Below are 21,953 nucleotides of genomic sequence, written 5' to 3'. Positions count from 1 at the left end.
CTGTATATCAAGAGTGTAATTCAAATTCTCCTAGTAATATAAAATTCAAGATTTTAATTCTCTTTTATCTTCAAATATTGGTCGGCTCAGCCGCCTTGCACGCAGAAGGCTACCTGCAAAACGGTAGACCGCCGAGGTTACCCCTCCGAGTGCCGCGACCGTCTAGTATGGATCGGCACGCTAAGCACACACAAGTTATTATTTCCGCTGACCTTTTCAAGTTTTCACTTGCATATTTTACTTTCATTACTTGCATATATATATATATATATATATATATATATTAACTGTTTAATTCTCATGTTGTCTCTATTATTTGCATGGTTCTCGAATTTCTCCCTAGCTAGTCTCCTCCCTATGTTTTGTACACATTCCAATTATGCTTATTAAAAGCTTTTAATTTAGATCCTATGTGTAGAGTAAATCAAGAGCCTTTGGTGGATCATGTTTGGTGCAGAGCATCACGCTTTGATACCACGCTGTCACGCCCCTATCCCAAGCTTATGGCATAAGCACAGTCAAGAAGGTGATTAAGATGACACGCGTCACCCCAATTCCTACCAAGATCAACGACACAGTGTCCCAAGCCATAGTCAACAACCAAGGACCCACCCAAATGATTATATTTGCATAAAAAAGAAATAAGTATTCCATTCATTGTCAGAGTTGATAAGAGCGGAAGCAATATTTAAATATAGCAGTTACAGTATGTTCAGCTGGCTTAGTGATACAGTAATATTTAAAGTTGACTACCAACTGACCATGACATAACTACTCAAAATAATAGTAAGTTATTATAAAAGTGTTCATGATGGGCACAAAGCCCCAAAAAAATCAAAAGTGGGGACGATCCCCAACAATATCAGTGCCCGTAAGCACAATCATCACAAGGGCAACCATCGCCGTGTTCATCAAGCACGAACTCAGGCTCCTCTGCGCCAATACCATTGTATTCCGCCGGTTGAGCCACTAAGCTAGCCAAGTAACCTCCATCTACATCAAAATCTAAAAAGTTGTGTACACAGGGGGTTAGCTCCACTGAGCCAGTAAAGGGAAAGGGGAGTGCACAAACACACAATCCCACATAGTCCATGATGCTTGAAATGTTAAATATATTTTCCACCTAACAAACAGTCTAAGTCATGGTATATGCTACTGTGATAACTTGGGAGACACTTAGGGTCACTTATCCTATCGCCCCAGTGAAACCTCAATTATCACGAGGGAGCCTACATCGGTAGAAGCCATAGACCACCCAATGGCAGACCCCGATAGCCATCACTAGCCTTGACCTGGCCTCTCCCACCTCCACAGGCAACAGGTGCTCAGACTATCCAACACATAAACCCCTGTTGGCAAGGGTCGTAGAATAAGGGAGCATAAATCCTAGCCACGAATATACTACATGCAATTCCTATTATCTAGAGAGATATTCTGGGTGCATCAACGTCCCATTCCATCTAGTACCCGGGTACCAGCACGGCACGGCACATACAGATCAAGATGGCAAGCAATGATATAATAAGAATTCCTGAGGTTCTAGCACTGGCATACCCGGCACCGTAACCCAATATAATTAAATAGAGTCAACATATCCACATATCATCAATTCGTATCCAATATGGTTTTATATGCAAGGATGCAATCATGGCAAGAATGAATGCAAGCATAGAAATCATCAGGTGATGTATATAGTTGTATCTTATATATATATATATATATATATATATATATCAAGCCCAAACTTAGGGCCAAGTCTTGGTCTTATGACTAACCCATACTTATGGCCTGTTTGGATTGGGCTTTTAGAGTTAAAACTCATTTAAATGCCAACTAGGCCAATGGGTCCACCCAAATGGCAAACCCACAAGCCAAGGAGGTCAAGGGTGAGGCCAATCTTTATCTAGGTGCCTAAATAGGATGTCCGGGGCACGGGGTGTGGGTCCCACCTGAGAACACACACAATGTCCTTAAACAGCACAGGCGGACTAACGGGTAGATTCGGTCTTGGTAAGTCCGCTCGTGCATTCGTTGCTACTATAAAGGGCAGAACCCAAGGAAATTGGTCGAGCTTTGGCCCACACTTCAGGGCCACCAAGGGGAGGGTATAGTAACATTCATAAGGGCAGTATCTTACCCCTCGACTGTCATGACGTGTCCTTCATGATCCCAAATAGTTTCCCAATCGCGATGCTAAGCTCATCGCCAAAAGAGGCATCTAGGTGTGGGGACACAGGGAACGCCTTTCGGTACTTTTCACTCCATGGACTCGTGCTAGGAGGATGGCCGACAAAGTCACCATCGATAAATCTTTCTCACTGCCGGTTAAGGAACCTCTCCTCCACAGGCAGGCTCATGAACTGGTCAACTATCTTATGGCTAGGTTTGACCACAAGTGAAAACAGCTCACCAGCGTACATGGCAGCAGAATCTACACGTCATAAGAGAGAAAAATTATAATTAATAGTAAATCCGGGCGCGGATGTAACAAGTTGAATCCTTGTGTGACCTTTGACCCCTAAGGTGGGACTAGGTTCTAGTGAACCTAGGAAGGCCTAATTTCCCTCCTTGACCTTGAGGGCCATGTGAACTCCAGGTTCCAAGATGGAAAAGGAAATCCTTAAAAATCTCGGAAAGAACCTCGACGGATGCATGAACGGATCCAGTGTCCTGGTTTCGTCTGTAAATCTATCCAATACATTTTGGTAACTGAATCGAGCGGAGCCAGGAAGGGATTCACCTACTGGTTCTATCTGTGGTTCCGTTCCCTCTCAGGAATGTTTCAGGGATCGAACGGATGCACGAACGGATTCATAAGGAGGTTCCGTTCGTGAATCCGTTCCTCATATTTTAACCTTTTGGCCTGAACAGAGCCAGGGATGGACTCACCTTGTTGCTTCCGTCCATGCTGTCTTGTGTAAAACCCAACTTTAACCTAGGGGATATAGCCTAGGACCTCTCCACACACCTTCTAACACTTGCTCTCACATCTTTAGGCCACCCAACTCGTAGGAGAGAGCGCATATCGAGGAGATCCATGTCAACCACATCGGACGATACCCGAATTAGGTGAGTAGGTTTTGGATGATTGTTTGGGTTTGCTAATTATTAAATATTCATTATCATGCTATTATATGATCAATAAGCATATTGCATATTTGCATTATTTATCTTGATTGTGAACTGATTCGAATGTGGATATGTGATTTGCTTCATTATTGTATCAGGTTATGGTGCTGGGTGTATCGGTACTACAACCCCAGAAATGTTTATGAAACTCATTCACTGTCATCCTGCCCTGTATGTCCTGTGCCATGCTAATACCCGGGTACTAGATGTAATGGGGCGTTGATGTACCCAGAATACCTCTCGGGATGATAGGATTTGCATGTAGTATATCTGTGGTTAGGATTCTTGTTCCCTTATGCTATGACCCTTACCAATAGGAGTTTATGTGTTGGGTAGTCAGAGCACCTGTTGCCTGTGGGGGAGAGAGGCCAGGTCAGGGATAGTGATGGCTATCGGGCTCTACCACTGGGTGGTCTTGGTGGCTTCGACCAGCGTAGGCTCCCTTATGATAATTGAAGTTTCATTGTGACGATAAGTTATGTGACCCACAATGTCTCCCGAGTTATCATAGTAGCATATACCTGACTTAGAATTGTGTGCTAGATGAAAAATGAACTTAACATGTGCATGCATCATAAACTGTTTGTAATTGTGTGTTTGTGTGTATGTGCATTCCCCTTTGCTCTCTCACTAGCTTGTGGAGCTAACCCTGTTGCGCAACCTCTTTTAGTTGATATGCAAGTAATCTCTTGATGTGCTCCTTTTGATGCGAATCGAGTGGAGTTAGTGGCTTGGACTTGGATGTAGATGTACATTCAAGGATGGTGCCCTTGGGGCATAATCTTACTTTTATTTATATTTATCATTAGTCATGTACAAACTCCGTGCATACTTTTGGAGTAATCACTTGATGGTTATAGGAAAGTTATAATTACTGTATACACTATCATTAGCCAATGAGCACCTTGTATTATTCGATTTTAAATTGATTACACTTCCACTGACTCTTATTCATTTTGGAATGGATTATTCCATTGGTTTACGTACTTTGACTCTATCATGCTTTTGATATAGGGTATAGACTGTGGATTAGGACACTGTATCTCTTGGTAGTTTTGGGGATGACACTTGTCGTCCTAGTCACCCCTTTTCTTGTAATATATCCTTTATTAGGATGGGGGCGTGACATCTAGGGTCTTACAAATTTTTGTTTGAATATTTGTAGGAGTATTACTACTAAAGAAAATCCCACTTTTAGACATGTTCAGTTGCGGCCCAGATAAGGATTCGAAGAGGTTAAGAATAGATTTCAAGGTGTGAACATCGTCCAAGGTTGCACGACAAAAAAGTGGAGTATCATCTGCAAAGAGCAAATGTGTGATCTCAGGTGCATTGCGTGCAATTTTAATACCGCGAAAAGGTCAAGATCTATATAAGTTTGGAGCAAACGGGACAAACATTCCATAGCCATCATGAATAAATAGGGACTAAGTGGACATCCCTGGCGGAGACCCCTATAGGGCTTGAAATATTCAAAACAACTCCCTTCAAGCTTAATGGAGAAAGAGCATTAAGAATGGCAGAGATCAGGTCCACCCAAGATTGGTTAAAACCTAAGAATCTAAACAGAGATAGAATAAAACCCCATTCAACTCTGTTATAAGCCTTTGACATATCCAATTTAAGGGTCAAGTGCCCTTGATTTCCTTTTCATTTCTTTTTCAAAAAATGGAAAATCTCTTGAGCAATAATAATATTATCAGAGATCTGACGGCCTTTGATGAAAGCCGATTGGGATGGGGAAATGATTTCTAGGAGGACACCCTTAAGCCTATTTGCAAGAATTTTTGTAAGGATTTTATAGGATACATTGCAAAGACTAATAGGTCTATAGTCCTCAACTAAGCAAGCAGTCTCTTTCTTTGGAATAAGGGTGAGAAAGGTGTGGGGGCGAAGGGCTAGGTCGAGATAGTAGAGAGGTGCAGGGTGGTGGGGAGGGGCTAGCCCGCTTGGGCGGTTGCAGGGGAAGGGAGAGGGGAGGTTGATGCACAGGTTATTGGGAGGGAGTGGATAAGGAGGGGTAAAATTGGAATTTAAAAAAAAAACGGAATCTCAAACTTAATATGGTGAAATGTGAGGTGTCTCCAACATCTTAAACGTAAAAATACCTCATGTGAGAAGATTTGGGTGTAAAAACAAAGGGGAAATTGCCTAGATCTACTAGATAAGAAGGCTTCAAATTTGTTTTACATCTACTAGTTTCAATTTTAAAAAGATTTACTTAATACCCCAAGTTAGTTACCGCTCATGGGTTCCAAGAAAAAACATGATGGAACTAACACTTCATCTTCTCTCTCCATTTTTTATTCTTTTGTTTTTCTTTTTTTTGTTTTACATTTTTATTTAATTCTTTCATTTTTAATCAAATGTGGGACCCACCACCACCTCCTATTCCTCCTCTCTTCCTTCTTTCTTTCTTCTCCACATAAGACTGTAGCATCCCACCGCTGCAACTCTACCCCCACCTATAACACCCCCTCCCTCTTCAACCCCGCCCAACCCTGAATGTTCCAGTGCTTTACTGTTAATATTACAATAATTTGTTGCTTATTATGGTATTAGTCTTTTTTTTTTATTAAATTATTATGGTATTAGTCGACTGCAAATACAAAATGTCAAAACCCAAAGTTTTTCAATTCTCTACTAATTGTGCTAATAGAAATGATTCCCTGGAGATATGTTTTTCGCATATGTTAGTGCATTTCAGTGAAGTTTGATCCTTCACTTCGTGAATCGCTATCGGTAATTTGGTTTCGATCACCACCACCACCATCATCATCTTGGTTCCTTTCTTCTTCATCTTCAACGAGCAATCTCCAAGGAGCTTCAACTACAATGACAACATGGTTAATGGGTTCTGGCCAAGCCTCGTCGTCATCAGTGTGGAATCCTCTCCATAATGTTCTCCTTAACCCTTCTCCTCCTCGTCTATGCCAAGTTGATACTGAATTCTTCAAGAATTCAGAATCTAAGGGCTAACGCAGGGGAAAAACAGAGAGAATTAAGAAAGAAGGGGTTCTCCTGTTTCGAGCACAAGAGCAAGCTCCAGAATTGGGGAAAAGAAGGAAGGAATTAAGGAGTATTGTATTTTTTCATATCCATCTACACGTGTTGGGTCTTTATATATACCCTTACAACCAATTTCTGTTACAACAACAACTGTCCTAGCTGAGCTGGAAGAATCCTTCTAAATGAACCCTTCTAACCACTTGGGTTTACGCAAGCCTTCTCTGGACCTGAGTTGTATGGTATCACCTTGGACTCCCTCCTCATGTAGACTAGACCCATGATCTGTGGTCTGGATTGTATCATTTCCACCCCCACGGGCAAACACCTTGTCCTCAAGGTGAAAGGTAGGGTAAGACTCTCTTAAAACAGAGACATCCTCCCACGTCGACTCTTCCAAGGGAACTCCTTGCCATTGGATAAGAAGTTGAGGTATCCATCGACGTTGTCGTAAAATTTTGCGGGAATCAAGAACCACCGCCGGCTGCAAAGGTGGAGTAGTACACTGAATGTCCTCAGGCCAGTCAGGTTGAATAAAGTGTTGACCTTTAAAAGGTTTGAGTTGAGAGACATGAAACACAGGGTGGATCTTGGAACCAGAGGGAAGTTCTAATTTGTATGCGACTGCTCCAATCTTATCCAGAATTTTGAAAGGACCATAGTACCATTTAGCTAACTTTTGAGAAGGCCGCCGTACCACTGAAGTCTGCCTATACGGCTGTAGCTTCAAAAGCACTAAATCATCAACCTGGAATTGTAATTCAGTTCTATGTTTATCAGCATTGAGCTTCATTCTTTGTTGGGCAGCAAGCAAGTGTCGACGAAGTAGGCCCTTGATTTCCTCCCTAGTCATTAGATCCCTATCCAGGGCCTCCAAGGAAGAAGTCCCCCGACAATAAGTTGGAATGCATGGTGGAGGTCTCCCATAGAGGGCTTCAAACGGTGTCATTCCAATAGAGGAGTGAAAAGCCGTATTGTGGTGATACTCTGCCAAAGGCAAAAACTGAAACCAAAGGTGTGGTTTAGCAGCAACAAAACACCGTAGATATTGTTCAAGACATCTATTAACGACCTCTGTCGCCCATCGGTTTGAGGGTGGTAAGCGAGATGACGATTTCAATCGTGTGCCATGCAAAAGAAATAGCCGCTGCCAGAATTTACTCAAAAAAATAGCATCTCTGTCACTAACAATGGACTTTGGCATGCCATGTAATTTGCAGACGATATCCAAGAACAGGGCTGCCACCTTAGCAGCAGTGTAATGCGATGGTAAGGCCCCAAAATGGGCAAACTTTGTATATCGATCAACCACAACCAAAATGACTGAGAACCCATGAGAGGAGGGAAGATGAGTTATAAAATCCATACTGATATCCTCAAAGGCTTGTTCAGAATTGGAAGTGGTCAGATGAGGCCATAAGGAGAGTGATTGAGTCCTTTGGACTGCGGCGGAGTGACACAGTGTTGCACAAACCTCTTAACATCCTCCTTGAGTCCTTTCCAGTGGAAATTAGCCGAAATCCTCAGATAAGTCCGTAAAATACCAGCATGACCTCCAGCTGGAGAATTGTGAAACTCAGAAAGAAGAGTGTGTCGTAAGGCCGCATCATCCCCTACAAATAATTTTCCCTTATAAAATAACATCTGATTGCGAGTAGACCAAGGCCAAGCAATTGCAGCGTCTGAAGTGCATTTGGTGATGAGTTCTTGTATCTGGGGATCAGTTCGATGGGTAGCTTTAAGATCATCAAGGAATTTAAAATGCAGTAATGATAGAGCCATGAATGTTGCTGGAAGACAATCAGCTGTGTCTTTCCTAGAGAGTGCATCACACTGCCTTGTTGTCGGGGCCTGGTTTATAACATATCTCATAAGAATAACCAAGCAATTTACAAAGGTAATGCTTGCTGTTCGGAGAGCTGGTACTGATGGACATAAGCCCTCCGAGACTTTCTTGATCGATCCGGATAATGAACTTAGAACCTAAAAGATATTGTCTCCATTTGGCCACCGCACATGTAATCGCATAAAGCTCTCTGATATAAGTAGATTTCGCTTGCATTTGAGGCGACATTTTCTTACTGAAAAAAGCAACAGGATGAGAATTTTGCATTAATCTGCTCCAATGGCCCTCCCGAAGCATCGCTCCAAAACGAAAGTAGAAGCAAAATTGGGAAGTTGCAAAATAGGGGTTGAACACAATGCAGCCTTCATTTGTTGAAAGCTTTGTTCAGAGTTGGGGTCCATTTATAAGCATCCTTCTTAAGGAGGTCTGTAAGAGGAGAAGCAATTGAAGCATAGCCTTGTATAAATTTCCGGTAATAGCCCGTGAGACCCAAAAACCCCGCAGCCTTTTCACCGTAGTTGGGGCGGGCCTTAGCAATGGCATCAATTTTCTCTGGGTCAGGTGTAACCTGTAGAACTGATTATATGGCCCAAGTAACCAATAGAAGACTGAGCAAAGCAGCACTTGGAGAGCTTGGCATAAAATTGATTCTGCTGTAGGCATTGCAAGACCAAAGCTAAGTGGTTTGCATGATCTTCCACCGTCTTGCTATAGACCAGTATATCATCAAAAAATATAATCACAAATTTATGAAGATAAGGCTCAAAAATTCTATTCATAGTTGCTTGAAAGGTATTTGGGGCATTTGTGAGGCCAAATGGCATCACAAGGAACTCATAGTGGCCTTGATGAGTTCGACAAGAAGTTTTAGGAATGTCTGCAGTATGCATTCGTATTTGATGATAACCCGATCTGAGATCTAGCTTAGAAAACCAAGTTGCATCATGTAGTTCATCAATTAGCTCATCGACAGTAGGGATAGGAAATTTATCTTTGATTGTTACATTGTTCAGAGCTCTGTAATCAACACAGAATCTCCAACTGCCATCTTTTTTTTTTACTAACAGCACTGGGCTACTGTAGGGACTGACACTCGGTTGGATAATCCCATCTGCAAGCATATCAGCCACCATTTTCTCCATTTCAGCTTTCTGATAATGAGGGTATCTATAAGGTCTAATAGATACAGCCTTTGAGTGGGACTCAAGTGAGATCCAGTGATCATTTAGTCTCTGAGGAGGTAATATGTTTGGAGTATCGAATACAGACTGGTGAGTGTCAAGAACAGTTTGGATGAGTAAAGGAATATGGGCTGTAGTGGCTGAGGCGGTGGCATCAAGTGTGTAATAACCCCAAAGCAGAAAACACGATGCAACAGTGTGAGCAGTAGAAAGTTTCGTGAGTTGATTACAGGTCAAAGGTGAAATTGTATGGCACTGATCTGCTATAATCACCACCAAGTTACCCTGCGACATAAACTTCATAGTAAGGTCCTTATAATTAGTTGCAATGGTGCCCAAAGTCTCCAGCCATTGAACCCCGAGAATAAGGTCTGCACCATGGAGAGATAGCACAAAGAAATCCGTGGTGAAGCAATGTTCATTCAAATTAAATGAAACATTTCTGCAGATACCAACACAAGTCAAATGCTCCCCATTGCCTACTTGAACTTGGAAGGTACTTGACTGCGTGACTGCCAAACCCAAGAATTTAGCAGTGTGTTCTTGAATAAAATTGTGCGTGCTGTCCCCATCTATTAGCACCTCAACACTGGAGTTGTTGATCCGACCTTTGAGTCGCAAGGATTTAGGGGACCGATGGCCCATTAAGGCATGTAGACTGATTTCTGGATCAAAATTAGGTTCTTGCGATTCCTCAATTTCATTGGGTAACACCTCATCCATGAACTCATCACCCTCTAACAGCAAAAGAGTGAACCGACCTTTACACCTGTGACCCACATGGAAATTTTCATCACAATTAAAGCAAAGGCCCTTTTGCCTCCTTTCTTTGTTGCTCACCTCGATAACCTCCTTATTGGTTGTTTGGGAGTCGATTAGAAATTTGGGTGGTAGGACTAGGGCCCAAAATTGAAGGCAATGGATTGATAGATATTGGTTTCTGCTGCCAAGGTTTAGCATAAGGTTTGAAATCAAGGAATTTGTCCTCCTGCAATCTAGCAAGATCCAGGGCCTGTTGCAGAGAATCAGGTTGTAATGCTAGGACCTCTCTTCTGAGCATTGGCTTGAGGCCAGAAATGAAACAACTCTTTAACATATCATCACTGAGGCCATAGATACGACTAGAAAGAGACTCAAACTTGACTTGATAATCCAAAACAGTGGTTTCTTGAACCAGTTTGGATAGGGCCCCCTTAAGATCTTCATATCTTGAAGGTCCGAAACGGATTTGAATCCCATTCACAAACTCAGTCTAGGTATTACATTGATTATTATGAAATTTCCATTGGAACCAACTACAAGCAGGACCGTCTAAATGAATAGATGCAAGTTTAACTTTCTGATTCTCAGGTATATCATGATAATCAAAAAATTGATGGACTTTAAACAACCAGTCAACAGGATCACCATCAAGAAATCGAGGAAAATCAACTTTAATACCTCTGTTGGCACGGTGAAACTGCTGAAGACGAGGACGATGATCATCTAGACTGAAAGTACCCATAGGACAGTCAAACTTAGAAGCTATCATCTCCACTAATTGTTGCTGAAAGGACGTATTAATGGCTTCCATATCCTGACGAATCCAAGAACGGATCCTCTCTTCATCATCTTTCTTTGATTCAAGAATGAGCTCTGAGCATTTAGTCACGATCACATCTGATGAGCACATTTATGTGTGAAATTTTAGGGCATAAATTATACATTTTACCACATTGGACAGAGTTACTCGGTGCTTTCTTGTGCTTTTCAGGGTTTAGGTGAATTCTTGTGAAAATGAAGGAGATGATGCTAAGGAGATGTTTTTAAGCTTTTTAGAAGTGTAAATGGATGCATAGCCCATCGAGTCAGCTTCGCAATGGTTCAAACGGCACTTAATTCCGAGTTGAAACGAAGAAGTTATGGCCGTTTCCGTAACGACGCGTGAAAATGGTCTGTAGGGGTTTATTTATAATTATTGACAGTCGGATGGGGACAAAGTGAAGCGGAAGTTCGGATTTTAGGGGCCTTAATGAATTATCAGAAGTTACTTTACTGTACCCGAAAGATTCCATTTGGAAGGCTCTGGACAGTCCAACTTCAACTTGAGATATCTTGGGCTCCTTAACTCCGAATTGGATGAAGTTTGGGTCTATTTTGTGTGATTTTTCGCAAGGAACACAATGGTGAGACCTATATAAGCACCCCATGCTCCACGTTTTCTGAAGGACAGAATGGGTATTTTATTTATTCTTGAAGGAATCCTAGTCATCACCCTTACTCTCTCTTTCTTCCAACTTCTCAAGGGCACTTCTGGAATTCTACTTGGGATAGATTTATATTTTCTCATCTATGGAAGGTTGAAAAATCAAAGATGCTTTGATTTTATTGCTTGGAGAAGATATCTACAAAGAAAAGGAAGCACTTGTTAGAATTGGAAGTTTATTTTTCTAGAAATAGAAAGTCTATGTAAACAATCTTCTCTTCTTCTTCTTTCTATTTTTTTCTTTTTTTCTTAGGATTCAAGGCATTGTAAAAGAGGAAAGAGAAGAGAATATTCTCTTTTCTTAGGGAATATTTCTCCTACACTTGCATCTTCTCTCTTCTCCTCTCTTCCACCTATAAATACCCCCTACCTCTCTTGTAAAAATTTGCTCATTCACTTAGTGAAATTTCTTCTCTTCTTCTCCTTCTAATTTGTGATTTTTGGCTTTTCTAAGTTCTAGTTTGCTTTTATAATTTTTAGTTAATGGTTATAATAGGTTTAGTTTATGCTTTAATTTCAATTTAAGTCTTCAATTGGGTTGTAATTTCTTAATTCTAGTTTAGGTTTTAAGCCTTCTAGTCTAAGTTCTTAAGTTGATGACAAGACTTGAAGATTTAGAAGAGGAGGCCATGGTAAGTTTATGCAAGTATTCAAGCTTTTCATTTACATTCATGCAAGCACATCCAGGTTTTACTATCTAAACTCTCAATCTCATTCTCCATCTCCTCTATCTCTCTCTATCTTCTTCTTCTTCCCCCTCTATTTCTTTTATTTTAATTTTATATGGTTGTGGTTTATGGATGCATTTTTATTCCCTTATTTCTTTTTATGTGGTTAGTATGTGTGGCTGCATTTTTATTCCTTTCAATTCGCTTTAGTTTGATAGGTTAGATGCTCATGTGTTAGGACGCCGATTTAATCCCTTAATTTTGTTAGATGCTTATGAGTTAGGATGCATTGATTTTCGTTAGTTTAATTAGTTTAATTTAACACTTTAATTTGGTTCATTTTGCATTACTTTTAAGTTAGTTAAATAGAGTGGCGTATATCTCCTCGTGTTCGACCCGTAGCTACGATTGACCCGTACGCTTGCGGTTTTATTTTAACTCAAACAAGTTTTTGGCGCCGTTGCTGGGGAGATTATTGTCCATTTTATTTATCTGATTTTTAAGTAGTTCGAAGTGTTTTAGTTTATTATTTTCTCTTCTTTTTTTTTTTTGAAAAAAAATAAATAAAAAAAAATCAGTTTTTGAAAACCTCTTCTTGTTTCTCTTCTGTTTCAAATAGTGTGCGCCCAATCTAAAGTTCTTCATATGCTTCAACCCTCCATCTTTTGGTGTCCCTCATAGGATTAAGTTACCTATGACGCTACATCTTGACTTGGTTGGGTGGATTGACATGTGACTTATCTTTGGAGGTGACCACTCTTGATAACAGGAAAGCGACATAGTGAGAGTGTTGGAAACATAAACGTATAGTAGACCTCCATTCTACATCAGAATCCATATTGGAGTCGCACGTAGGTGGCTATAGAAGACTATACGGGTTCCCTTGCTGTCAACCTATATGGCATCCTTACAGCTTTTGAACCATTGTTTCGATTTTTGAGGGATAGAGATGCACTATCTACCTTGGGGTCCCTCTTGTTTCTAGTTTTTTTTTTTTTTAAGTGTTTTATTTTTCTTTAATTTTTCTAAAGGAGACCTCATATCTATTTAGGTGGCTAAGGTGTGGACTCGTGATTCAAGTAATCGTCTTATTAGAAGACCACCTTCTCTACCACCTTTGACCATGGGTGACCAACAACCCAAGACTCTTAAGGATAGGTTTTACCCCACCAGGGCTGCAGACCCTCATGCATTATGCTTTGTTATTACGGGAATAACTATGAACTCAAGACCAACTTCATCAGCATGCTACCCCATTTTCATGGGATGGCTAATGAGGATGCATATCTCTTCCTTAGGGAATTTGAGGAGTCTGTGTTCTAATTAAGGTCCGAATTTGGTGATGATGCGATTAGGCTTAGGTTTATACCCTTTGCCCTGAAAGACCAGGCCAAGAAGTGGCTCTATGGACTGCCAACAAACTCCATCAATACATGGGATGAGTTCACCATTGTCTTTTTGAGAAAATTCTTCCCTCTTCACAAGACCAATAAGCTTAAAAGTGACATCCTCCGGTTCGTGAGAAACCACATGAGTCCTTTTCTAAATTCATGGAAAGATTCAAGGACCTCCTCTTAGAATGCCCTCACCATGGTTTTGACTTGTGGCAACTATGCCAAATTATTTATGAGGGTATTGATTATCGGACCAAGCAACTTGTAGAGTCTATGTGTCCAGATGAGGCTTTACTTCTTTTCGAGGAGAATGATGCATGGACATTCTTAACCAACTTGGTGATAAGACTAGGGAATGGGAATCTTCCCAAGAGGTGAAAGGACCACTAAGGGGTATCTCATTGAGGGTATGCCAGCCAAGGAGGCCAAACTTGATAGCCTCATAAAGCGGTTGGAGTCCATAGTTCTTAAAGAGTCTATACCAGTTAATCCGGTCAACCAGTCAACCATGTGTCGGTATGCGGTTGGTGCCAAACCCCTGGACACCTTTACGAGGAATGCCCCAACACCTTGGTGGGCAATTCCAGACCGAGAATGTAAATGCTCTCTACCAAAATAACCCATATAGCAATACTTACAATCCAGGATGGAGAAATCACCCCAATTTCTCATGGAATCAAGGGAACCAAGCAAGCCCATCCAACTTTAACCATCAAGGCCAGGTTGGTGCCCAAAGGACCAACTATGCACCACAAAGCCAAGGAATGTCTCCTAACCCCTTTCCCCCTCGTCCTCATCCAGGACCTTCTATTAATTCTGCTAGGCCTCCTCTCCTTGCACCTTATCGGCAACCCCGGGGTTTACCAATATAGGAGAGGCAACAAGACTGAATGAGATGGACAACAAGATAGCTCTTCTCATGACAAGCCACAATAACATGGAAAAACAACTCAACCAGCTTGTCACAATCCTGCATGAGAGGGAAACAGGGAAGTTACCTAGCCGCTGAGCCAAATCCTAGGCATCGAGTTCATATTCAACAAGGTACCCAAGCTCCTCCAACCAATGTTGCACAAGGCCAACAGCACCAAGGGCCCTCCAGGCAGGGTAAATGTTGTTTATGCTTTAAGGAGTGGCCGTGAGTATCAACAGAGCTAGTGCACCTCGGTCTTTATCATCTCATACTCTTGTTGACTCTCCCCCTTACGAAGAGGCCATTGAAGTGCCCTCTTGTTTCGAGGTTCGTCGATGAACCTAAAGATATACCGAGATGATTTGGTTGAGGAAACCAAAGAGGATTCTGTTGAGGAAGTTAAAAAGACCAACCCTGAAAGAATTTATACCCCACCTGCCCCTTTCCCAAATAGGTTGGTTAGCAAGAAGTCTCCTTCTGTGGAGAAGATATTGGATGTGTTCAAACAGGTTCAGGTGAATATCCCCTTGTTGGATGCTATTGCCCAGATCCCCGCTTATGTTAAAGTCCTCAAAGACTTATGCACCCAAAAGCGGACCACCAATGTGCCCAAAAAGGCATTCTTGGCTGCTAACATTAGTTCTCTAATCTCACAGCCTGTAGCAGCCAAGCATAAGGATCCGGGAAGCCCCACCATCTCTTGCACTATAGGCCATACTACTATTGATCATGCCTTATTGGACCTTGGTGCAAGTGTGAACCTCTTACCCTTTCATGTCTACCAACAACTGGGATTGGGAGAACTGAAACCGACCAAAATTACTCTTCAACTTGCAGATCGGTCGGTTAAAGTTCCTAAGGGAATGATTGAGGATGTCCTGTTGAAGATTGGGGAATTTATTTTTCCTGTAGATTTTATTATTTTAGATACCCAACCCACTGCCAACTTCAAGGACCAAATCCCAATCATATTGGGTAGACCATTCCTAGCTACCAGTAATGCTTTAATCAATTGCAGGAATGGTCTCATGAAATTATCTTTTGGCAATACTTCTGTTGACTTCAATGTGTTTAGGTTGGGCAAGCAGCCTGACATGGATGAAGAGGTGCATATGCTTCAAGGATTTCCCGATGATATTGATACGTTCTTTGAGATTGATTTTGATTCGGGATTTCAAGAATGTATGCAAGAATTGGAGGGTGTTGATGATACTCCCTTATCTGAGGTCTGGAGCATCCAACCACCTTTGGAGCCCCTTGGACCCCTATCCACTTCCATTCCCAAATCCTCTATTATTGAGCCCCCCACATTAGAGTTGAAGGCATTGCCCTCCAACCTCAAGTATGTCTTCTTAGGACATGATCATACTCTTCCTATTATTATTGCTTCTGATTTGACTTCTATTCAGGAAGAAGAGTTGATTAAGCTTCTAAAGGATAATAAGGAAGCCATAGGTTGGACCATGTCTGACATCAAAGGTATTAGCCCCTCCATTATTCAACATCATATACATCTGATGGAGAGTTCCACACCTTCTAGGGAACCCCCAAGGAGGGCTAATCCTGTGATGAAAGAGGCAATCAAGAAAGAGATCCTAAAATGCTTGGATCATGGCATCATTTATCCTATTTCTGATAGCCAATGGGTGAGTCCTGTGCAGGTTGTGCCTAAGAAAGGAGGAGTCACTGTAGTTGAGAATGCTAAAAATGAGTTGATTCCAACCCGTATCCAAACAGGATGGAGAGTGTGCATTGACTATAGGAAATTGAATGCGGCAACTTGGAAGGACCACTTCCCCTTACCTTTTATTGATCAGATGTTAGAGAGACTAGCTGGTCATGAATATTATTGTTTTCTTGATGGTTATGCAGGCTATAACCAAATTCCTATTGCTCTAGAGGACCAACACAAGACCACTTTCATATGCCCTTATGGAACCTTTGCTTACCGGCGTATGCCTTTTGGGCTTTGCAATGCCCCTGCTACATTCCAAAGGTGCATGATGAGTATCTTTTCTGATATGGTAGAGCACTTCCTAGAGGTGTTTATGGATGATTTTTCTATTCATGGCTCTACTTTTTCTAATTGCTTGCATCATCTCTCTTTGGTTCTTAAAAGATGCATAGAAAAGAACTTGGTCCTGAATTGGGAGAAGTGCCACTTCATGGTAAAGCAAGGTATAGTTCTTGGTCACATTGTGTCCAAAGAAGGGATCAAGGTTGATAGATCTAAGGTGGACCTTATAGCCAATTTACCACCACCCAAGAGTGTGAAGGACATTCGATCTTTTCTTGGCCATGCAGGTTTTTATAGAAGATTCATCAAGGACTTTAGCCAGATAGATAGACCTCTCACCTCTCTTTTGGCAAAGGACTGCCCATTTGATTTCTCTTCTGAGTGTCATGATAGTTTTGAGCAATTGAAAAGAACGTTGACTTCAGCCCCCATTATTCAAGCTCCAATTTGGACAGTTTCATTTGAACTTATGTGTGATGCCTCTGATTTTGCTATAGGGGCTGTTCTTGGGCAAAGAATCAATAAATTGCCCCATGTGATTTATTATGCAAGTAGGACTCTTAATGATGCACACTTAATTATACCACCACCGAGAAAGAATTTTTAGTTGTTGTGTTTGCTTTAGAGAAGTTTAAGCCCTACTTGGTTGGATCACATGTGATTGTTTATACGACCATGCGGCTATCAAATATCTTGTGCGAGAAGAAAGATGCCAAGGCTCGCCTCATTAGGTGGGTCCTTTTGTTACAAGAATTTGATCTTGAAATTAGGGATAAGAAAGGGTGTGAAAATTTGGTTGCGGACCATCTATCCGCTGCCTAATTCCTTATTTGTTGATTCTCCAGTCAACGAGAATTTTCTGATGAGTATCGATGGCGGTGTCTAGTGAACCTTGGTTTCTTGACATTGTTAATTATCGTCTGGTGTGACACTGCACATTGGTCCACCCAAGATAAGAATCGTTTCTTTTCACAAGTTAAGTATTTCTTTTGGGATGATCCTTATCTTTTTAAGACCTGCCGGATCAAGTAATCCGGAGATGTGTCCCGATCATGAGCAACAATCTGTCTTATCTTTTTGCCATGATCGAGGCTTGTGGAGGCCATTTTGGGCCTAATAAGGCTAGCGGTCAAAGTTTTACGATGTGGATTTTATTGGCCTAGTCGTTTAAAGACGCTTTTACTTATTGCGGGGCATGTTCTTCATGCCAATCCTTAGGGCGTCTTACTAAGAGAAATATGATGCCCCTCAACCCAATTCTGTGGTTGAGGTGTTTGATGTATGGGGTATTGATTTCATGGGGCCTTTCCTAACTCTTTTGGTAACTGTACATATTACTTCTTGTGGACTATGTGTCCAAATGGATTGAGGCGATTGCTTGTAAGACCAATGACCACAAGGTGGTTGTGAAATTTACGAAGGAGAACATCTTCTCCCGTTTTGGTACTCCCAGGGCTCTCATTAGTGATCGGGGCAAGCATTTTTGTAATCGGCCTTTTGAGGCCCTCATGAAAAAAGTATGGTGTCGTCCATAAGTTGGCCACACCCTACCATCCCAGACCGTGGCCAGGTTGAGGTTTCAAATAGGCGGATCAAGCAAATTCTTGAGAAAACCATCAACCGAACCGCAAGGATTGGTCTAACCGATTGGTAGATGCGTTGTGGGCCCATAGGACAGCCTTCAAGACCGATCTTGGTCAATCTCCGTGCCGTCGGTGTATGGAAAGGCATGTCACTTACCTGTAGAGATTGAGCACAAGGCCTTTTGGGTTATCAAGAAGCTTAACTTTGACCTACGCACTTGCAGGTGCCCATAGGAAACTCCAACTATCGAGTTGGAAGAGCTTAGGAATGAGGCATATGAGAATGCCCGAATTTACAAGGAAAAAACCAAGGCTTTCCATGATAGGCACATTTTGAGAAAATCTTTTGAGGTAGGCGAGAATGTTTTGTTGTACAATTCTCGTTTGCATATCTTTTCGGGTAAGTGCGTTCTAGATGGGATGGGCCCTATATTGTTCAAAAAGTTTATCCTCATGGGGCTGTTGAAGTCCTCAATCCAAGTACAGGAGCTACTTTCAAGGTCAATGGCCAAAGATTGAAGCCGTACATAGAGATGCCTACTCCGGTTGACGAAGAGGTCATGAATCTCCATGAGCCTCTTTACCTTGACCCCGATATCTGGTATGTATCCCTCCCTTGTCCTTATTCTTTCTTTTACGCATGCATTGAGGACCTTTGCATGAATTAAGTGTGGGGGGGTGTGTTGGACTTTAATTGTGAATTTTGTGAATTTTGAATTTTGTGAATTTTGATTGTGGCGATAGTTTTTGGGTATGTGCATAAGTCTCTTCAAATTGCAAAGCAAGAGTGAGAGGGAATTAGGTGCCCTCTAGCATGCGAAATAATAAAAAATCCCTTTTCAAGGATGTTAGTTGGTTTGTATCCGGTGATGGGGATTGAGTTTGAAAATATGAGTGCTACTTCATGTGATGGTTAGATTCCTCTATGTGTTTATGGACCCCTTTGATCTTTTGGCTAGTAGTTGAGACCAATTTGTTTGTGGCAAGGCAAGGCATGAAAGTGGAAGTGAATGAAAAAAAAGAAAAAGAAAAAAACAAGGAACAGAAAAGAAAGTGGAATTCCTTAGGACTAGACAGGACACTGTGCCTCATGAAGCAGGGGTGACTTGATCGAAATTCCTTGGAAGGAAACTCAAAAAAAAAAAAAAACTCTTGCATCAATGTCTCAATGTCTTATGGATATATGCAAAAGCGAAGCTACCAAGTATTTGGGTGTCGTGTATGCTCCACCATGTCATTCGAGAGAACATAGTGGAGTAGAAATAGAGTTTGTGGTTGAGAAAGAAAAAAAACTTTTGCCTTAATGCCTGAAAAAAAAAAAGTATGGTCAACAATACTCAATGCCTAAGTCTTTGGTTCCATCGATGCTATGGGGGGTTTACTTGAAGGTGAGTAGTGTTCAGAAAATATGAGGAGATCCCTTGAACTTGATGCATGCTTATTACTTGAATTGATGTGGGGTGATAAAATTCAAGTGTGGGGGAACCTTTAGCTCCTTGATCTTTAGTTGAACACTTTTTGGGATTATGTGCACTGTCCTACTTATGCCATGATTAAAATTTACAGCATTTATTTACAATTGAATTTTGGGTGTATATTCACTGCAAACACCCACGAGACACAACTCGTCCAATAGGGGTAACCTAGGGGTTTAAAGGCTTGTTGCACATGCTAAGTGCAACCGTGATTCCTACGAAAGTGAGTTAGGATTTTCTGCATTCTAGGTTAATTTTTGTTTTTGCTTTACTTGAGGACAAGTAACGTTCAAGTGTGGGGGAATCTGATGAGCACATTTATGTGTGAAATTTTAGGGCATAAATTATACATTTTACCACATTGGACAGAGTTACTCGGTGCTTTCTTGTGCTTTTCAGGGTTTAGGTGAATTCTTGTGAAAATGAAGGAGATGATGCTAAGGAGATGTTTTTAAGCTTTTTAGAAGTGTAAATGGATGCATAGCCCATCGAGTCAGCTTCGCAATGGTTCAAACGGCACTTAATTCCGAGTTGAAACGAAGAAGTTATGGCCGTTTTCGTAACGACGCGTGAAAATGGTCTGTAGGGGTTTATTTATAATTATTGACAGTCGGATGGGGACAAAGTGAAGCGGAAGTTCGGATTTTAGGGGCCTTAATGAATTATCAAAAGTTACTTTACTGTACCCGAAAGATTCCATTTGGAAGGCTCTGGACAGTCCAACTTCAACTTGAGATATCTTGGGCTCCTTAACTCCGAATTGGATGAAGTTTGGGTCTATTTTGTGTGATTTTTCGCAAGGAACACAATGGTGAGACCTATATAAGCACCCCATGCTCCACGTTTTCTGAAGGACAGAATGGGTATTTTATTTATTCTTGAAGGAATCCTAGTCATCACCCTTACTCTCTCTTTCTTCCAACTTCTCAAGGGCATTGGAATTCTACTTGGGATAGATTTATATTTTCTCATCTATGGAAGGTTGAAAAATCAAAGATGCTTTGATTTTATTGCTTGGAGAAGATATCTACAAAGAAAAGGAAGCACTTGTTAGAATTGGAAGTTTATTTTTTCTAGAAATAGAAGGTCTATGTAAACAATCTTCTCTTCTTCTTCTTTCTATTTTTTCTTTTTCTTAGGATTCAGGCATTGTAAAGAGGAAAGAGAAGAGAATATTCTCTTTTCTTAGGGAATATTTCTCCTACACTTCATCTTCTCTCTTCTCCTCTCTTCCACCTATAAATACCCCTACCTCTCTTGTAAAAATTTGCTCATTCACTTAGTGAAATTTCTTCTCTTCTTCTCCTTCTAATTTGTGATTTTTGGCTTTTCTAAGTTCTAGTTTGCTTTTATAATTTTTAGTTAATGGTTATAATAGGTTTAGTTTATGCTTTAATTTCAATTTAAGTCTTCAATTGGGTTGTAATTTCTTAATTCTAGTTTAGGTTTTAAGCCTTCTAGTCTAAGTTCTTAAGTTGATGACAAGACTTGAAGATTTAGAAGAGGAGGCCATGGTAAGTTTATGCAAGTATTCAAGCTTTTCATTTACATTCATGCAAGCACATCCAGGTTTTACTATCTAAACTCTCAATCTCATTCTCCATCTCCTCTATCTCTCTCTATCTTCTTCTTCTTCCCCCTCTATTTCTTTTATTTTAATTTTATATGGTTGTGGTTTATGGATGCATTTTTATTCCCTTATTTCTTTTTATGTGGTTAGTATGTGTGGCTGCATTTTTATTCCTTTCAATTCGCTTTAGTTTGATAGGTTAGATGCTCATGTGTTAGGGCCTTGATTTAATCCCTTAATTTTGTTAGATGCTTATGAGTTAGGATGCATTGATTTTCGTTAGTTTAATTAGTTTAATTTAACACTTTAATTTGGTTCATTTTGCATTACTTTTAAGTTAGTTAAATAGAGTGGCGTATATCTCCTCGTGTTCGACCCGTAGCTACGATTGACCCGTACGCTTGCGGTTTTATTTTAACTCAAACAACATCCATTGAAAGATTTGCAGACCTCTCCTTTGATCGAAGACCTTCTGCCATGGTTAATGGCAAAGTTGCAGATCAATGAAAGCACCAATGATACTGAATTCTTCAAGAATTCAGAATCTAAGGGCTAACGCAGGGGAAAAACAGAGAGAATTAAGAAAGAAGGGGTTCTCCTGTTTCGAGCACAAGAGCAAGCTCCAGAATTGGGGAAAAGAAGGAAGGAATTAAGGAGTATTGTATTTTTTCATATCCATCTACACATGTTGGGTCTTTATATATACCCTTACAACCAATTTCTGTTACAACAACAACTGTCCTAGCTGAGCTGGAAGAATCCTTCTAAATGAACCCTTCTAACCACTTGGGTTTACGCAAGCCTTCTCTGGACCTGAGTTGTATGGTATCACCTTGGACTCCCTCCTCATGTAGACTAGACCCATGATCTGTGGTCTGGATTGTATCACAAGTTCTGTCACAAAGAGAAGGATTCAACAAGTGATT

This window comes from Telopea speciosissima, chromosome 2 (assembly GCF_018873765.1).
Source record: "Telopea speciosissima isolate NSW1024214 ecotype Mountain lineage chromosome 2, Tspe_v1, whole genome shotgun sequence".
NCBI lineage: Eukaryota > Viridiplantae > Streptophyta > Magnoliopsida > Proteales > Proteaceae > Telopea > Telopea speciosissima.
This window is presented reverse-complemented; position numbering follows the sequence as displayed.